This window comes from Gobio gobio (assembly GCF_949357685.1).
Source record: "Gobio gobio genome assembly, chromosome: 19".
Classification (NCBI taxonomy): Eukaryota; Metazoa; Chordata; class Actinopteri; order Cypriniformes; family Gobionidae; genus Gobio; species Gobio gobio.
This window is the reverse complement of record NC_137112.1, coordinates 31,622,723-31,642,819: the sequence shown is the minus strand read 5'-3', so window position 1 is coordinate 31,642,819 and position 20,097 is coordinate 31,622,723. Positions and strand designations below refer to the sequence as shown.

The following is a 20,097-nucleotide window of genomic DNA, read 5'->3' as shown; positions in this document are numbered from 1 at the left end:
CTAACATAGACAAAACGTTAAATAAGCAAAAAATATATATTTGGGACGCATCAATATATAAAAATGTGTCAGAAAATAACAAATCAAACGGTCAATAAATGTCAATAATTGCATTATGCCATTGTTATCCAGCAGAATAAATGCATGTATAATGTATTTAGATTATAGCTGTATAATGTATAGTTTAGAACTTTTTTGTGAAAAGCTGCAAATGTCTTTTTTAAAGACACACACACAATATAATATAATATATCATGCACACTAACTTGCTTAAAATCACAAAAAGTATTTATTAATTAGCAACACATACATATATTCATGCACATATACATATATTTCTGTAAAGAAAATAAAGAGAAACAAATGGTAAAAGTAAAAAAAGAAGATCAATCTTTTGTGGTGGGGCCAAGTGAAAAGGTTGGTAAGGAAAAAGCCTTACTGTTGAGCCCTGGTCAGACTTCTGGTACCAAGGAGGAAGGAGTCCTCAGTGTGTGGTCACTTTAAGAAAACTAATGCTCAACAAAAGCAAAGCTATAATTTATACTTGCCTGCCGGACAAAGCCTGGAAAAGCTGGTGGAATGTTTGCGAGCTGCCTGGATACTCCTGGAGAAGCAGGGTTTCTTATTGACGCAACGGCTGAGAAAATAACACTGGCTTGTGTACCAAGCCCATGGCCAAATATCCTTTTATCAGAGAGTCTGCTTATAACCCAAAAGAGAAGGGAAAACAGATGACCAGACAGCAAGCTAAACAGAGAGAAAGGAAGTGAGTGAAAGACAGATAAATGGGAGAGTGAGGGGAGACGGAGAGACCTCCTCTGCCGTGTTCTCTCCTTTTCATTTCGTTTCCATCCTGTCACTCATGTGATAAAGTGGCTACATGAGACTATTGAGAGCAAGACAAACTACAGCCCAGGTCACAGCGTGCATCAACAGTCTGCGCCCCCGATACCTCTCCATCTGCTACCGTCCTGAACCCTGGATCTCTTTCAAGACAAGAAAAAAAACTTTCCGTCTTCTATGAAAGAAGGGCCATCTGGAATTTTCGGCAGAAGGTTCTTCCCTGGTACACATTTTTAAACCAATCCGGCCAGGCGCGCGGAGGCCCGTAATGGCTCTGACATGTCCCTGCGCCATGACCTCATCAGACAGTATGCAGAGCCAGGGCACAGAGCGGTGAAATTCCAGCAGAAGGTTCCATTCGGCCCATGATGTCGTGCACCTATCCCGACACACATCCCGATTGGTATTCGAGCGCGTGCATGGCTGACGACTCGCGTCACCAGCCCACTAACGTGACAGGTAGTGGGGTTTGTAATTGGAGCCGATCAGTAAGCCATATGCCACTCGTCTCCTAGTGCCAAATCCCCGCCCCCGCCACCCCTCTGATGCTTGGCACACTCTGGCTCCTATGGAAAAAAAAGCCCTCCACTTCATTAAGAAAGTAAACACAAGTGCTGTCTGAAGTGTCTAATTAGTCCCCTAATTACTCCCTGCTCGTTACTAATGCAAATTAGATTACGCTGCTTAACTTCATCGTGTCCACAATGCCGCTGTTAATTGAGGCCTTTTGAAATTAAATTACTCGCTAATTAGCATATCAAAACCATTAATTCTGTGCCAGAGAGAAAGAAAAAAAAACAACAACAAACGCCAAGTTTTGCTAATGAGTTTTGCTAATTGAATATGTACGTTCAATATTGAGTTTTTGCCAGCCGGGCTTCGTTCAAGAAGCTACTTAGCCACTTGTGCGAGCGAGTTCAAAGGGAACGGAAGCCAGTCTTGCGCCGTTTAAGGCAGCACTCCAACGTTTTGTCAATATTTTCGTGTTGCGCAGCACGAGGGTAACACTCGGTGAGTGAAACAAATATGCCCTTGATAGTAGTAGACATTTATTTTTTTTAAATGCTAAAAGCTATGGTATGAATGATACATATGCATTTGTTCAATTTGAAAAAACAAAACAAAAAAACCCACTGTGCTGAAGTGAATGACAAATTCACAAATTACAAAATTCAAAAGAAATTATGTTTTTTTTATAAAGAAGCCTCGTATTTTAAAATAATTGTTATAATTAATAATTGTTTAAATGTATATATATAGATTTTTTTTTTAAAGATGTCATTTATACCTGTGATGGCAAAGACAATTACTCCAGTCTTCAGTGTCACATGATCCTTCAGAAATCATTCTAATATGCTGAATTGTGTTCAAGAAACATTTCTTATTAATACAATGTTGAAAACAGTCGTGCTGCTTAATATTTTTGTGGAAACGCTGATGCCATTTATTTGATAAATAGAAAGATTTATTTTAAAGATTTTTTAACAACCCAAACTTTTTAAGGTAGAGTATGACGAAAAGTCTATTATTTCAAAAAACTAGATCAAGCTTGTATTAATCTCAGAACGTTTCTTTGAGCGGAGAACTGATTAAGTAAAAAGATCATAATTAAAATATTTAATTATTGTAAAACGCTATGCAAGCATTTCTATTTTTCTCAAGTACAATCAAATGTGAAGATCTCATCAGTTTCACCACACTAAAAGAAACTTCCAAACTTTTAACCTAAAATTCTCTCATACCTTCACGGGCAGGCGTCCATTCAGAATGAATAAGCCCCAAGTAAAAGTTCACGCCATTAATTCATGTAATCTACAGAGGCGACGAAAGGCTTAAGAAATCTCAAGAGCCGTTTTTGCTTCAAATGTAAACGACTACGATTAAATTTAACACTTCCCTTTTTGGCACCCCACCCCCACACACCCTTCAACCCAATATCCGTCCAATATGGATTTCTGAAAGACTCCATTCAGTGCTCTCAAAGTCTCATTTTAATACTATCTCCAACTTCCCATTTGAATATGGACCTAATGGAAGAGGTGTAGAAGAGAAAAGAAATTGAATAGTGAAATTGAGAGGTAGCCACACAAAAAAAAAATTAAATAACCGTGATAATTAGATGTGAAGATATGATAATTTCTTTACAAGGATGCATTGAAAATGCTTCTCTACAACATTTGGCCTAATTGTCAGAATTACCATATTAACCAGTTACCATTTGAGTAAGTTGATTAAAAAATTGATTATTCGTCCATTTCTTTTAGGAGTTTCTTAATCAAAATCTAACATCCTTGAAAAATTAATTTGAAGCCCCTCTTATCAGTTAATTAAATCTGGTTGGAAGTCATTTTTCTGTGAAGCGTGATTAGACAGCACACTGTTCTGTACTGTTCGGGCCGCATGACGTTAGAAAACTTTTCAATGTCTCATCAAACATTCAGAAATAAGAAGAATAGAATTTCTTTGAAGGGCCGTCTCTTCTCTCATTCTTTTTTTTCCCTTCCTTTTTTAAACTATGCCTTTCTGATAAATTACGCTATACCCGAAAGATCTCTCACTCTCATTAACACATTCTCATTACCAGACAGGAATATAAGGAAAAAGGAAAGAGAAAAATAGAGAGAGAGAGAGTGTGTGTGTGTGTTGGGGGACAGAACGAGAGAATAATACTTTTGTAGGATGGATGACTGTATGGAATTATTTCCTCATATAATCCGGCAGAGTGTGCAAGTGTGTATATATATTTGAGGTGTTTCTGAACTGCTGTCTCGGCTGGAGGTGAACCTTAAGCCAAATTAAAGAAAGAAGAGAAGCCAAAGATACAAATGTGCTTTACAGACAGAGAAAAAAAAAATCTGAAAAAAGTCACAATCTCTTGAGAAAACTCACAACTCTCCCCTAGAAAAGAAATCAAACTGAAATACAAAAGCACTTAGAGCACACAAAAAAATAGACAGCTCTTTTTATGACCCTTTTAGGTTTTTCTGAGCAACTCTTAACAGTACGGTATTCCAGATTCCTCAGACAGAGGATCTAAGAGGGGCGATAAGTCATATTTGACAAAGTAAAGCTTAACACATATTTCATTACAATAAAATACATTGTAATATCAATATCTTTGGAACGTCTCTGTGGACAAAGTTGTCAAGATGATAAGACAGTGCATGTCAGAGTCGGGTGGGAAGGAGGCTTCGGCTGGAGAGGCGCGTTGCTCTGAAAGTCAGCCAACACACACGGCGCAAAAACGATTTCGCCAGACAACCTTGGGATAAGCTGCTGAGGACGACACATTAATATACCAAGATAAAACAGGTGATGAGACACTAATTCTATTTTTTACTGGAAGAGCCACATATATTTTCTTTCATTTCCCCCTCCTCCTAATGCATTACGCTCATTCTTTATCTATAAAATAGGGTGGCCAACTAATCGGAGCATTTATCAAATTCCTCACATTTTAGCATTTATTTTGGAGGGTTTCCATAACTCGGAGTACAGGCCGCCGTAGAGTTTCCAGAGCTCAACTGACCACACGCAAACCTTTGTTTTCGGCCTATGAGTCTTACGGACCACAGCAGTGCAAAATAAACCCTGGATCAGAACTAAAAATACTGTACTGAATGTTTATCGAAATGTTTGAGACCTTAACAGAGGGCAGCCAGGCCACTCGTCATTCACGTCAAGGTGTGAGTGAGGCCACGGGTTTCGCTTCCTACGGGGAGTGGGTCAATTAGTCTGATTAGGTGTTTATTGAATGATTGGGGGATGCTGATTACACCGCTGAGGCGTTCGGCTAACTGGAAGTCAATCAACAGAGCCGCTCTGGTTCCTAATACAGCCACCTCATGGGGTTTGTTCATTCCTCACAGTCTCCTTCCACATCTGACCTGTCACATTTTCAGAAAAACCCTATCTGTTTCAAACACAATTAACCTTTGGGACAAGGTGGAGAGAAAAGTGAAGAGACTGGACAGGCTGAACAACTCACCTCTTCTATATCATTATCGCTGATACATTTCAGAGAAAAAAAAAGTAGATGATCCTTATTAGGGCCCCTTATGAACAGGTTCGAACCAGTTTTCAAAGCAGAAACCAAAGTGAAACTAAATCCAAATTCACGTCGCCTAGAGGGTTTAGACTTTATTTTGCACCGCTTTTTCTTCTGTGGGATTTTTTTTTTTTTTTTGCATGGGGGGTCGTGAGGGACAAGCCACGGCTGTGTTTTTGAAATTAGCCATGGCAAGCTGGTGTGCGGAAAGTGATTGCTCTAAACCGCGGAGCGTTACCGGGAGGGACGGTGGAGGTTCGCACACGCAGACGTCTCAGCCTAATAGCACCCAGGAGATGTGCTGCGACTGAGGATTTCTGGAAACTTCTCTCTGACCAGATTTTTTACAAACGCCCAGCACAAAGCCTCATAAAGAAACTGACTCGTCAGAGATGTCGAGTTCAGCCTAACTTGCCGCTGTAATCACTTCCTCCTTCACTTTGACTCTGGCTGTTCAAAAATGCGATTTAAAAAAATATGTATCCACACAATTTAAAAAAATAGAATTGTTATTTTCAATATCAGCAGGCTTTAGAGTGTGTTAACTATTTTTATGCACTTGTATTGTAGGCTTGTTTTGCTGAGAGCTGATTGCTTTAAAGCAAATACAAAAAAAAAATGTGTTAGTCCTTGAAGAAGTACTGCATTTGTGTTTTATCCATTACTAACCGATTGTAAATACTTGTGAGGGGAAACAAAGGCAAAAGCGGTCGTAGTTGACATGATAGAGGAGAATAGCCTACCTGTGGACAGTGGTCATATTGCTCTGTTTCTTCTTATCTAGAGATTTCAAAAACATTTTCCTTCAATTGTTCTTCTATCCGCGGGAACTGAATTCATTTTTTTCTATGAACCAAAACAGCAATTATGACAACCAAACACTTAAAATATCACAAAAGAAAAAGTCCTTCCTCAACCCATTTAAAAAAATAAAAAAAAAAACACAGGCGTGGAAACGTCTGAATGTGATAAAACGCTGCATGCAAACTCTTTAAACAAATTTAATCAGGTTTTAATACAGGGAATGGGTTTACATCTGAGGCTTCACAGTCTTTCATCCGCTCACCATTTTATCTGATAAAAATGATCGCTTGATTGAAAAGAAATGAAGTAAAGATTAGGTATGCTAGTTTCAAAATTAAGCATTCAGTCACAACACCTTTCTATCTGAAGTTATCTGCAACTTTTATCATGTAGATTCCTTTAATAAAATCTGGGCATGGGTCATGTCAGGAAAGGTAATTCAAATTGAAAGTGAAAAATTACCATAGAATGCCATGTCATCCTAATATCGCAGCAATGCAATTCCTCCCCATAAAAAAGCGCATATGTGTGGAGGAACATGAATTTGGCCATCATTCCTTTTTTAATTAAAGCATTCAGTCCCCTTTCAACGCGAGTTCAAGGATGCCAGGAGACTAATTCATTTGAAAAGGTAAGATGTCTGCGCACAAATGTCTTCCGACACACAGATTTAAAGAATATGGAATAAGAGAGAGGTAAGAAAGAAAGAGTTCAAGAGGTCACACCACTTCAAGTCGCCCTGCTGTCATCCAGTGATCAGAGTTGAAAACAGACCAGTGCTGGAGTTCGCCTTTTCGGTATGTGGGTGTGAGAGCCTGAATAAAGCCTACCAAAAAGAGGCACATCTACGAAAAATGCAAAGAGGACATCAACGGAAAATAGCTCAGAAATTGCTCATTAGCTTATTTATTTATCTAAAGCTAACTTGATTCAAATAAGATCACTATATAGTTGACTGTGGATACCATTAAAGCACCGCTATAAAGTACAGTATAGTAGTCCAAGACACACACGTCAGCTTTTTGTAAACCTGCCATTTTAGAGATATAGATATATATAAAAATGCTGAGGATAGACTTGTATGGTTTGCATCTCTCTTTTCACACACACACACTTTTATATACATGCAACATTGAAATACTTTCCTGCAGTACTAGAAATAAAAACATTTTAATTTAAAAGTAGTACTTTTTCCTGCAGCATTAACACTGAAAAAGTAAATATAAGTGGAAACATGTCCTAAACAGTGCATGATATACATTTAGTTCTCCTCAAACGAAATCAGTGTGAAGGAAAAGTGAATTAAATTTTATAATATAAATAAATGTACATTTTCAAAGCACCTTTGTTCGCAACTTTCTTGGCCATGCAAAGGAAATTAAAATTCTAAAGTGTGTGCGAGTAAGAAAACAAAGCACAAAACTTATTCACTCCTGTGGAAAAGTCCTGGACAGGAGTGCTAATCCTAGGTTTAGCGAGTGGGTTATTTCCCAGGAAGGAAGGGGTATGGATGTAGAATCCCATTACAGATGTCAGCCGACTGGCAGTGACCGCGAGGGCAGACATCATACCGGTACAGAGCCCAATCGTGCCCCCAACCTACTGGCAAGAAAAGCTCAAGCTGTATGAAGTCTGACCGGCTCCCCTAACCCATCCACCCCTCCTTCCATCCGCGACCCCTCTGTAGGAAAATACTCTCCCTGACTTCTCCCGCTAGCGCTCCGATGAATGGAGAGTGAGGGGCTGTCTGTGAGTGTGTTAGTGTGTGTGTGTGTGTGTGTGTGTGTGTGAAAGGGGGGGGGGGTTACTATACAATTATTCCGATAACAGCTGGGGATAATATAGTGGCAGATGTCCCCTGGTCAACAATGCTCACAGACCACAGCCGAGAGCAAAAGGCAACTCTAACCAACGGTTAGCAGACAATTTAAAACAGAGTAGAAATCCTTCCTTTTTTTCTTAATTTTTCGGAAATCCTAAGCCCCTCCTGAGCTATTGTAAAATTTCTGATTTGTGAAAAATCATTATTAAAAAAATAAATAAATCACAACAATACAATCAATTAAGCTAAAACAATTCATTTTGACCAACATCAAGTTTTGAATGATATGAATATAATTGTTCCTGTGTTTTTGAGTCTGCGTCCATGTGTGAAAGCCCTCGTATTATTTGGCATGTTATGGTTAGCGCTAGACAACATGCTTTTCCTGCAGTGCGAGTGTGTTGCGCTGCGCTGCGCTTCTTGCACTCGTCACCCCCCACCAAGACAAGACACTTCACCACAACAGCGTCAGAGAAGAGGAAAAAAAGACAAGGCCGTACACAACACAAAGAAGCGCATGGATTTGGGTATTTAGAACATGATATACATTCTGAAAAAGTGATTTTCTTGTAGGAAAGTGTCTAAGAAAGTTGCGTAGGAACTACAGGAGAAAGCATCAATCAAAAACGGAAAGACAAATCTGATTTTGTTTAACACATGGTTAAAAGATAATTCTGTCATAAGATGTATCATGTTCGTCCGTTTCAAATGCAAATAACTTAAGTAGGCATCCCCTTGTTACCCATTACTAATACCATAAAAGAAACCAACACTTCTCCATCCCGCTGCTACTTTACGGATTAGCGAATGAAAATTAGATGCATTTATATGGTTATTACTTATATGGTCACACAGTGGGGAGGGGGATTTATCCAAGCGTACAGTGCAGCGCCAGAATCTCCCTCAGGAACGAACCGCTCGCACCTTCGGCAGCTGGGGGTGGATTAGAGTTTTAAACCCGGACTAAGGTTTACTGCGGCCGGCAACACTGACAGGAATTCCTCCCGCCGTTGCCGCCAAACAAAGCCGGGCAACGCGGATAGGAATAAAACGCCTGAGGTTTTCTCCTCTCCTGTTTAGGCAGAAGTTTTCAGTAATCGCAATCACTGTTTTGAGAGCTTAGCATTTGGCGTCACAAGTGGGATTTTTAACTGCGATAGAAGCGAGAAACAGAACCGGGCTTCTCTGGAAAACTTTACTAAGACGCATTCAAACAAGCCGCAGCTGTCACTCTGACATCAAGTCACGTCTTTTGTGACAGTGCCGAAAGTTTGCTCCCATCTTTCCCGAAGAGCTTTACTGATGCGGCTGCTCTCCGCCGTTCTCTGACGGACATGATGGCTTGTCAGCGTTACGCTGGGGTTTTTAAAATATACAGCGAGTCGCATTATAAAGACCTTCGTGGAGGGGGTGAAGGCTCGAGGGGGGAGACAGCGGACTGAGAGAAAATCCATAACACAAATACAGCTGTCAGCTGGAACGCAAAGTTAGCAGAAGCAGCTTCGGTGGCCATAGGGAGCAAGTTTATGACTTCAGCTTGCAACCTCCCTTAGACACCATCTAGGCTTCAGTAATCAATACACAGTGTTCTTCATCACACCAACAGGTACCTGAATCTCTTTCGGGCAAAAAAGCCCAGTTGTAACTCTTTCAAGCAGGTATCCAGCATGTGAGTGACCATGCAGCGCACTAGTCCACTTTCCATCCGCGTCTGCAGCTGCGAGCTGCCAATAATCTCTCCTGAGGTGCTCGGCTAATGGATATAGAGAAGTAATGATCAACGCCTCAGACTCAAGTACTGTCATTTCCGTCCAGTGAACACCCTGCTTTTCCTTCTACCACATTTCCCCAGCTCATCGGAAATGGGCCCTTCCTCTCTCTAAGCAAACGCTAGGGTCATTCTTTAAGACAGTCATCACCTCATAACAGCCTGGCACTCTCCCGAAACCCGGCGTGAAGCCTCCCCACACAGGAAACATTGTGCGCCGAAAACCCAAAAACTGCACAAAAAAAAGTGTGCCACTGAGGTCACAGCAAAGAGGAACTGTGCTTACGAGTTCAAGTGAAGAATTAAATTCACATCATTGGGAATAAATACACATAAGAAAATAACGTCCAGCAGCATCTTCAGCAGCTGACGGATCGCAGAGATGGCATTTCCGCGCTGCAGTCTGGTCTCTCTCAAAGTTGAAACCGTTAACGCCAGACCTTTTCGATATCTAGCTCAACTAATCAGATCAACATTGTCATCTGGAAAACATCCTTCACTCTGGTTACTCTTTTCTTTTTGGTTTTTAATTTGCAGATGCTGATATTGCTTTTGTGTCATTTGTTTGTGTAGTTAGCTCCTTTTTTCCTCTTTCATGGTTCAGAGTTTGAGGAGAAAAATGACACCACTCTCTGACTAGTAATAAAAGCAGCCCTCACTGTCTAAAAACGTGCATAATTTATTATGCACATACACTGAAAAATGCTCAGCCTCGCCGTTCCACCAAATAACATCTTCAATTAAAACCACATGTTTAATCTGTGGCTGGTGCTCGCTGCTGGTCAACGCCAGAGCTGATCCGTTCAAAGACGCAAACGGGCGTAAAAATTACAGCCTGACCTTTCACGTAAGGTCAACTGAAATATGAAAGGGAGAACGCAGGCATGACATATTTCACACAAACACGTTTCGGAGAGCAGAAGTGGCCAAAAGTGTGGTTGACAAAAAAATTATCCTAATCAGTTAGAGATGGATATGTATTGCTCTTCAAAATGCTTTCGCTAAAAATGCACTTGTGTGAAAACTAACATTATTTTTGGAACGGTGAAAGAGTTTAATGGTGGAAATGCCATGTGAGGGTCTAAGGGACAGTGCTTCATGAGAACAAGAGTGCTTTGTGTTAAAACCACCCGTGATATTGAAAAACTTAAATTTACCTCTAAATCACTTCACTAAGGCTCATCTGAATTTGAAAAGAGCACACACACACACACACACACACACACACACACACACACACACACACACACACACAAAGCACTAAATGCTTTTTGCACAGCACACATCGACATATATTTGCATTAGCAAGAAACCGGTTGTTCAAACAAAGTTTCAATCACCAAATGTTCCTAAAATATTCATCAAAAAGCAACATGCCTGAATGTACACCTGGCATCAGGTTAGTCTCAACATCAACGTCCAAAACAAACACATTCCTGACCTTCTCTACCCAGAAAAATACCCACAGTGGGCTGAATACCAGCCTGCCATGCAATCCACACATTCATCAAAATAACGGATTTGAAAGATCTCAGAAAGTGAGGTTTGTAGCATGTATAAACATGGAGAGCAACAAAAAACACAATCACTTTTCACAGGAAAAAAGTGATGTATCAATTATAACTTGAACTCTACGGTAGCCTGGCATCCGCCGTTAGAAGTGCTAAAACTATCGGCTGAGGTGTAGCTTTTGCCGCCTGCAGCTGCTTGACGGCCATGCAAATAACTAAATTACCCACTTTACTGCCATTTTCATGCCCTCCCTGAATGAAATGCCATATTCTTCGTCAACTTCATGAATTATCACTTTTACTCTATAGGCACATAAAATCATTCAATCACTCTATTCATCTAACACACAAGCAGATCAAATGGAAATTGTATTCATCACTTAATGCTTATGTTCATCTACATTTACACATGTCACATTTCAATTAGCAGGGAATCTGTTCATCATAAGAGGCAATACATCGACATTAGGAGCACACAACACAAAAAAGTGTTTTAGTACAAGAAAAATGATTTGTCTTATAAAATAAAATAAACCAAATATTCAAATGTAAAAGCCTGTGTTGTTAGTAATAATGAAGATGAAATAATTAAAAGATTAAACAAAACAAAAAAAAATACAGACCAAATTAAATCATTTATCATTATCTTCCACTGTTCAAAAAATGTTTGTCTTGTCATTTAATATACGTTTGCATTATGCTGTAAATTCCAACAGTGATTTAAGTCAACATTCACTTATTTTCTATGAGATTTAAATTAATTGTGTCAAAAGCTCCATCAATCAGTCCTTAATAACATGAGATGAACACACTGACAGATTATGAGAATGATGAGGTATACATAGCCTATATATATATATTTTTTTTTTCCCCTTTCTTTTCATTAGCAGGAATGAAAATGTATTGTTAAAAACCAAGTACAGAAATAGTCCAAATTACTAGTGTACTTGGTTCAACTCCTGAGCTGTAGTTCCCTCTTTTAATGCCCGGGACTGGGTTAAAATTGTTGCTTGTTTTGTTTTAGTGTTGCTGTTGTGTTTGAGAGAGAAACAACCACCGCTGATTTGATCACGAAACGAACAAGAAACCATTAAACATATGGTTTAAAAAATAAAACAAAAAGTTAATCTTGCTCATGCATCGGTGTAAATATTAATCTCTAAATAAAGAAATTAAGTTTTGCATCACTGAAGTTAGTCAGCAATCCGTGTGTTAATCCGCAAAAGCGAGGCAAAAACTGACCAATGAAAAAATATTTTATTTCAACATTTTCTTTTTGATGTGCAAAGTTAATATTTTTTTTATCTGGTTTAGCTATACAACCCTTACTCAACGTATCTCGCGGTATTTGATGCGTTTGAAATCATACTCATTATACTCATCAACATAACAATCAATACATGCTGCTTTAATCTTATTTTTATATTTATATTTATTTTATTGAATTCTTTACATTTTTAATATCTCATTGTCTCAATAACACACCGATAATAGACCCTAAAACAACGAACAAACTTCAATACGTTTCATTATTTTTTCTTTTAACTTTCTGCTATAATTTTAAAACGTTCAATTATTATTATTTCTAAACGTTGTATCTTATAGAAATGAAAACGTATGAGCCAGAAGGCATGGGTTATTTGCATAAGATCAGATCACTGTTTGCTGAGGGCCTGTTAAAAACAATAAGCTACACGGAGAATAAGAAAAGAAAGTGCATAAAGTCGTGCTTTAACTTTTTAGTTTACGTTCATATTTCAATGCTGTTTATTAACTTAAATTGTTAATACGGAGAGTTTTGTTTCAAAGGCCAAGCAATATATGCTTTCTACATTTCTGTGGAAGAAATATGGTCTTTCAATAGAAATCAAATGCACACAAACATATATGTATTCCAAATTACTTTATCTGATCTGTCAATAAAGTCACATTTTTTGTTGTTGTTGCTTTGATCAAATTTCAGAGTATGTGATATTTTCAAACTCATTTACACATGCCCAATAAACTTATCTTTTTCACGATCGAGGTTCATTTTTATCTAATCCCTTCCAAGTTACTAATAATTTGTTTTATTTATAAATGTCTCTTATTCATAACCATGTATTCTCGTGGAGAATAACAACACGCTTTCGTCTCCGGTTTAAAAGTGTCACGTAAAAAAGTTACCTTGTCTAATTCATTGTGATATCCCATTTTGAAAAAAGGACACTGATATTTCTTTCTTTTGATCTGAAGAAGTGTGTGTGATAACGCGTCCGTGCATTCAAATATGGGATACGTATTAAAATCGCGTAAGAAGCGAGGAGCAAAGTAGAAGAAGAAAGAAAGAAAGAAAAAGAAGAAGTAAAAAAGTGGATATGAACCTGTTAGGATATTGTGAAGAACTCTACTTTCACTCTACGGCTGGACCATGTGGAAGAGTCGCTCCAGCTCTCGTGAATGTCCCAGTGATTCCAGAAACCTTCAGAAGAGCAACGCAAAAAGAAAAAAAAAATCCTGTTCTATGAGTGATGTCTTCAGACCATTACTTTCAACGACAACTGTCTTTATTAGTCTTCCTTTCCTTTTTACTGGCTTCCTCTCTCAGACTGGTCACTCAGTAGGGTGATAAGTGGAAACAATAATCGTGCACTAGCTCAAAGGCTGCATGGTCACAGCGCTCCTCAAAGTTCATGAAGAACAAGCACGCGGCTCTTTACGCCTCCTCGTCGCTTCAGGTCTTCCCTCTTTCTCTCTGTTAGTCACACGGTGAGTTTTCCTAAAGTCCCAACAATGCTTCTCGCTGGAGTTTTTGGCATCTCGTCTGTTCCTCGCTCATTCGCAGAGAAATCAGTGTTGAATTACTCCGCTTGTGTCTTGTGTTGGCGATGTGTTAGGGGACAGTTTGGTCTACCGTAATACGCCTAGAACAGGCGCGCGCGCACATCTTCTGCGCTGCCGCCGCTTGAAGCACAATAAAAAAGCTCGCGCGCTCCAGGCGCTGATCTTTTCACCTGCGCGCGCATCACTGCTTTAGTTTGGCCATTGTGGCAGCCGACGAGCAACAGATGTTAGTCAAAGGACAGACTCACCATGGGAACCGTTACCTTATTCCTCATATTATATTCTTCAGGAAGCAAGTCTGTTCTTGCTGCCTGTCATCATTCAATCATAAATAATTTGGTTTTGTTGTCCGTAAGTGTTAATAATGGCCATATTTAAAAGTAGTATCCTCATCAACGATAGATAGGCTACAGATAAATAAATAGATAACATTGTATAGTGCAAAAATCGAATTCACACAGACTAAATTGAAAAACATCACGAAGGGCCATGTATGATGTAGGCAAGTTGATGATTTATGAATATCACTCCAAATTGAATGGACAGTCAAGAGGATGCTTTGTCAGTAATCTGTCATTTTATCAAAAAAGTTCAAATATGATTTATTTTATGGTCAGTGCCAGTGGAAACTTTCTCTCAGCAAAAATGGCTTTTACTTGAACCATCAAAAAAATTATTCACATCTCCACTGGACAATAGGATACGACCCCCATTAGTCAAGACATATTCATTAGAAAAATCAATAACCCAAGATGTAGCCATGCTGGCCTTAAATGAAGCCAGCCGGCACATAAAACAATGCTGACTTCACTTCTATGTCCTGCCATATGGACCTCAAGTCCTGGTAAAAAAAAATTGCACTTTAAGACATGTATTTATAGCTTTAGATTTACTGGGAAAATGTTGTTTGTCAACTTTTTGAAGTGACTACTGCATGTTTAATCATTAATGAAGAAGTTTGCACACAGGTTCAAAATGAAAACACTTTAGAACCAAAATGAATATTATAAGGCACAAGAAGATTCTAAAATTAATTCCTTTTTTAATCGGTGCTTGTGCAATGTTCTCCATCAGATTAACATGATACACAAACACAGATTTCTAAAACTTGTTTTGCCTCATGCACATGGTCAAGCACGACTCAAAATCAGATACATAAGACGGACAGGAGGAGATTCGGTCTGCTCACCATCACGGGGTTAAGATTAAACACTCTTGTGGTTTGGCCATCACAGGCTAATGAGGCTCTCATGAAAGGATTACACGAATAACCCATAGGATGACTGACTCTCTACATACAGTTCACCTCTCACAAGCACACACACCTGCAAACAAGATCACGGCAGTTCAAAAGTTTAGACAAACTCAGCGATGATCAATAGCGAATTAAGGTGTGTTCACACTTGTAGTTCGGTTCGCTTGGCTCATTTGGTATCCGGACCTAAAAATAAGTTCACAGCCTGATTGCTGTAATTATTTTATCACAACTTAAAATTCAACATTAGAAGAAGAAATAATGTGTTGTTTCAACTTTAAAAAAGGATGTGTTTGTACTTGACTTAAAATATTAAGTTTAGTTAACTTTAGTTATCTCAACAAATTGTTACAACTAATTGCAGCAACATTTTTAACACTGTGGTCGGCTTTTTTTTGACGTATTGCCTATTTTTGAGACAGAACTTACCGAACATCCAAAACAATGCCGTGTGCTGGGCTAAATGTGCTCGCTGTATGTGCGTAGCCTACCTATGATGAATATATAGAACTCGTAAAGAGCTTCTAAAATGTGTAAAGGAGTAAAAAAAAAGCGTCAGAATCCCTCCGTCACACACAGATACAGTTCTGATGCCTGTACCAAATGTAATCATGAATATGACGAGAAAAAAGGACATTCTGTCCGTTTTTGGGTCTCATCTTCCCGCTTTTGGTTCATTTACATGTCTTTTATCCTTGTGGCGTTCATTTTTCATTTGAACCGCACCAGCGTTCGCTCTTATTCAAATGAACCCGGTTCGTTTTAATCGAACCAAACATGCCAAGTGTGAACAAACACACCCCTAAACAAATTTGCCTTGTCCTTTCATTAATCATAAGCATTGCACACATCTTCGATTCAATACACATATTTTTGTACGTCATATCATGGATGCATTGAGATCTGGAATATGTCTTCTAAATAAAATGCCCAAATGAGTCCATTAAAGTTGTACTTCCGTTCACACAGGCTCGGTAAGCCAGTTTGATTAGTATTGTTGTGACATGCCATCATATGACCACAAGGAGGGTGAATTCTCACTCGGCTAATAATCTGGATGTTTGTTACCTCATCAGTCCCAAAGCTGACATCAAAGCTGCGGATCAAGTCCAGAAGTATCACGGCTGCACACTGTTACGCTCCCTGAGAACCACCCATGCATACTCAGACACACACATACGGCCAAGAACATTGGATTTAGTTTGTATTTTCATCATTTTAACTAAATAAACAGTATAAAAGAGGCATATTGTATACAGTGGACTCGTGTTTCCTCTCTCCTCTGCTGCTGGAATACCACCAGAGCCCGGGGACATGGAAAACAACACATTTATTTACTGTACGTTATTTGTTTACTCGTTCGTCTGTTTGTTATTTTCAGACTCTGTTTCTCACTCCCGGCAGGCGATGAGATATTCGGTGATGGTGATGCTATCTGCGTGTGTCTGTTTGCTTGTTTACTTGTTTGTGCTCGCATAATGTCCTTAGGGACTGCAAACAAGACCAACAACGCTGGTAAAAACGGCCTATTGCAGTCTATGAGGGCATTGCTGGACTAAAGCAAGGACGCTGGAAGTGAAGAGCTATGTAGCCCTTCAGACATATTACAGTCGAAGACAAAGGTGAGTGTCTTAGTCACTGTAATCTAATAACATTCTCTTTTATGAATGAAAAAATAAAAACTCCTCAGCACTTTCATCCAGCACTTTCGATTAACATTTAAGAGCAGGCTTTGTGGTTAATCAGGGGTAATAATTATCAAAGTCGACAGGTAATTAAATTAAACATAATTGGCTACACGAATTGGCTGTTCTACAACATTTTTCCCCACATAATTAAAGAGAAATATGTCAGTATTCAGAGGGAGAATGACTTAAAAACAAAAAAAAGTGTTTAAAATCACACTAGAGAAGTTGATGTGGCTTACAAGGAGTGTAAGCACAATCTAATACCCATTTAGTCCGTATAAACAGACAACTTAAGTGGAATATTCTGGGTTCAACACAAGTTATGCTCAATCGACAGCATTTGTGGCGTGATGTTGATTACCACAAACATAAATGACACTTAACACTAAAGTGAATGGGGCCAATTTTGGAGAAATGTTTAAGCATAAATGTGAAATGTATTTATTTATTATCATTTATAATATTATAATATTAAAATATATACTTTGATTAATATTTAATATTTGTGTTACATTGCCATGCACTGTAAAAAAAAAAGATTGTTGGTTTAACTTAAAGTTATCTGGTTGCATTAAAATTTTGAGTTAATACAGGGAAGGAGATTAAATAATGAATGATGAAACTCAAAATATTATGTTATCTGAACCAAATTAATTATCTAAGTTGATTTGACAAAATAAAAAAAAGTTGTGATAAATCATGAAAATATTTTTTTACACTGTGGCAAAAAAGATTTTCAAGATAAATAATAAAAAAAGAAAAGGTTGGTGTTCTTAAAATCATGTTAAAGGTGAACTATGTAGGATTTTTGCAGTAAAACATCCAGAAACCACTAGGCCAGTGTTATATATTTTGTTCAGTTGAGTACTTAGAATATCCCAAATGTTTTCAACTATTTGTAAATCGTGAGAAAATTGGTATTTTAACCAAGGAACCGGGACGTGTGAGCTATGCGTGTGAGGGAGTCGCCTGTCGATTGCGTCATATCTGCGTCACCCTCGGTCTCCGGTTTTATTCAGTGAAACACTTTACTCTCACTGCAGTGTGAACAAGTGTCATAGCAGCCGCCGAGCGAACGTCATAACTTAATTTTCAACACACTCAGAAATATCTAATACGATAAACAGAGTTGCGTTACCTCATACTCATGAATGGAAAAGAGGAAGTGGCGCCCGCAACCGTGTCATAATAAAAGTCCCGCCAGCGACTATGCCATAATAACAGTCCCGCTCTTCAATCGCTTCTGCGGCCTTGCTCAGCTCCACAACACTCGGTCCTGCTCTGCTTCACTACAGTCATGTTAATAATCGCATCTATGAACATGATTTCTGCCCGAGTCCTATCCTGACTCTTTTCCACCGGCTGTGAGGTGAAGACCACATGTCCCGAGATTCTGCGCTCAAACGTGGCGTCATCAAACTACGCCTTTGTTTTGAACAGGCGACCTCTAGTGGACGGAAAAGTTACATAGTGTAGCTTTAACATGCTGGCTATACTATTGAAAACGTAAGTATTTAACATTTACCCATTCATCTTCCATTTCACTGTAACCCATATTTTGCTTTTCTTTTTTAAAATATTTTTTGTGGTATGAACATTATGCTACAAGTGGTGTAGATTGAGTTTTTGATACTCCTTAAAGTCTTTTGGGGTTACATTTAGTGAGACTAAGCAAACGCTAAGGTCACTTGTGAAATGTATACCAATGGCCAGTGACAGAGACACTGCAACAGATCTCTCCATTACACACACACACACGTTGGTGCAACTACATAATGAGGACATTCCATAGACATAATGGTTTTTATACTCTACAAACTGTACATTCTATCCCCCTACACTACCCCTACCCATCACAGAAAACATTAGGCATTTTAAAATGTTTAATAAAACATTGTTTAGTATGTTTTTAAAGCTATTTAATTATGAGGACATATGAAATGTCCTCATAAACCACATTTACGTTGTAATACCAGTGTAATACCAATGTTATTATACACTATTCAAAAAAATCAGGTCTCCAATTGAAAATTTTCAACAAAAAAAATCTAATTTTTTAGTTGGCCAATTTGAATTTCTGTGAATTAAATTGCATCAATTCACAGAAATTCATGTGATCAGTCACTAGAAAATGTTCAATAGGAGACCTGATTTTTTTTTTACAGTGTACAAATTTGTGTCCTCATAAATCACATAAACAAGCACACACACACACACACACACACACACACACACACACACACACACAGGCAGGCCAACATAGTTACAGATGACGCAGGCCATTGCCTAAGGAGCAGAAAGTTTAGTGAGTGTGTCTGCGTTTATGCTAAACTGTATTTGTGGTATTAGGCTCAAAATGCTTTAACTGCCACATGGGAGTAATGTAGTAAAAAATTAACACTGTAAAATAAAATAAAAATTATTAGAGTTTACAAACATACCCTAAGGTCCATACTGGCAAAATAAATTTAAATAGAACCAATTATCCTTGAGATTTCAGGGGGAAATGGGAAGAAAAAAAGTTGAAAAGAGCTATTTAACAGTATAAAAACTGTACCTCAGAATAAGACACTATGATGACAGCTGCAAGCCACTGTTTATGCCACAAGACAGTAGCAGTTTATGCAAAACAAATTACACCGTTTGATTGTTGAGGAAGATCAGACTCAGCAGCATATTTTCATTAAATCGTCATAAACGTGTTTACAGGCACAGCTGGCTTCGGTTAGAGGGTGTTAAATAACACAGCACGGTATTGTTTACTGCTTCACCGCCGTGTTCTGTCCCTCTTTCTTCCCCAGGTCTTTCCCCTCACACTCGTCTTTTTGTCAACACTGTATTCATCCTCACATAAACCACATTGCCGAGCTGTCTTCGGGGAGCGGTAACCGATCCTAACGGCCCATGTCATGTGAGGAACTTCATCTTGAATAAAGCTGTCAAAAAAAAAAACCCAGATCAGTCGGGAAGGAAAAAAAGGGACTGGGATGAGGCCGGCGTTTAACGAGCTGTTTTAAGGTGCCGCGCTTTTCAGACAGAAAAAGAAGAGTTCAAATCTTGCCTGGGGCCACTTAGGAGGAGCTGACCGACTCGGCCCGGCGAGGCGCAGCTGTAGCCCAGCCACAGAGACTGCGAGAGGGCTGAAGTGTCACCTGGCTCCCCTGAGAATAGTGAGGGGGTGATAGGAGAAGCAGAGGGCTGCGGGATTGTGGGAGGGGTAGAGGAGTTTGCGAAGTTTTCATTCACCGAGCGGCTCAGAGGTGGAGCCAGCGGCGGTACATATGAGGAGAGCTGCAGATCGTACAAAAGGAGGCGGCAAAAGGGCTCTTGTTGAGGCGGTGTGTCTGTACACACACACAAACTCTCTGCTCTCTTCCTCGGGTGCGATCTTGTATCAAAGCAAACAAATGACATGCTGTCTCCCTCCCCGCTTTTCTTTTTTTGATCCGGCATTCACTAAAATGACACTCCATATCTCAACCGACTGACATTATCAATCTTCAGTATGCCTAAATCTTCCGGCCAAACTTGCAGT

The 20,097-nt window shown here is 39.0% G+C and overlaps 1 protein-coding gene across 3 annotated transcripts in view; it reads right to left on the bottom strand.

Moving 5' to 3' along the window:
* The window catches only part of foxp4 (forkhead box P4), a 130,646-nt gene extending 116,904 nt beyond the window's left edge, over positions 1–13,742 (bottom strand). Inside the window, exon 1 of one of the 3 annotated variants that reach the window (XM_079844359.1) lies at positions 13,160–13,742. The gene's annotated coding sequence lies outside the window, so the exon portion shown is untranslated. The remainder of the gene's footprint in view (positions 1–13,159) is intronic. The other 2 variants (XM_079844358.1, XM_079844360.1) reach the window with 2 other exon arrangements.
* Between the last annotated feature and the right edge of the window lie 6,355 nt (positions 13,743–20,097).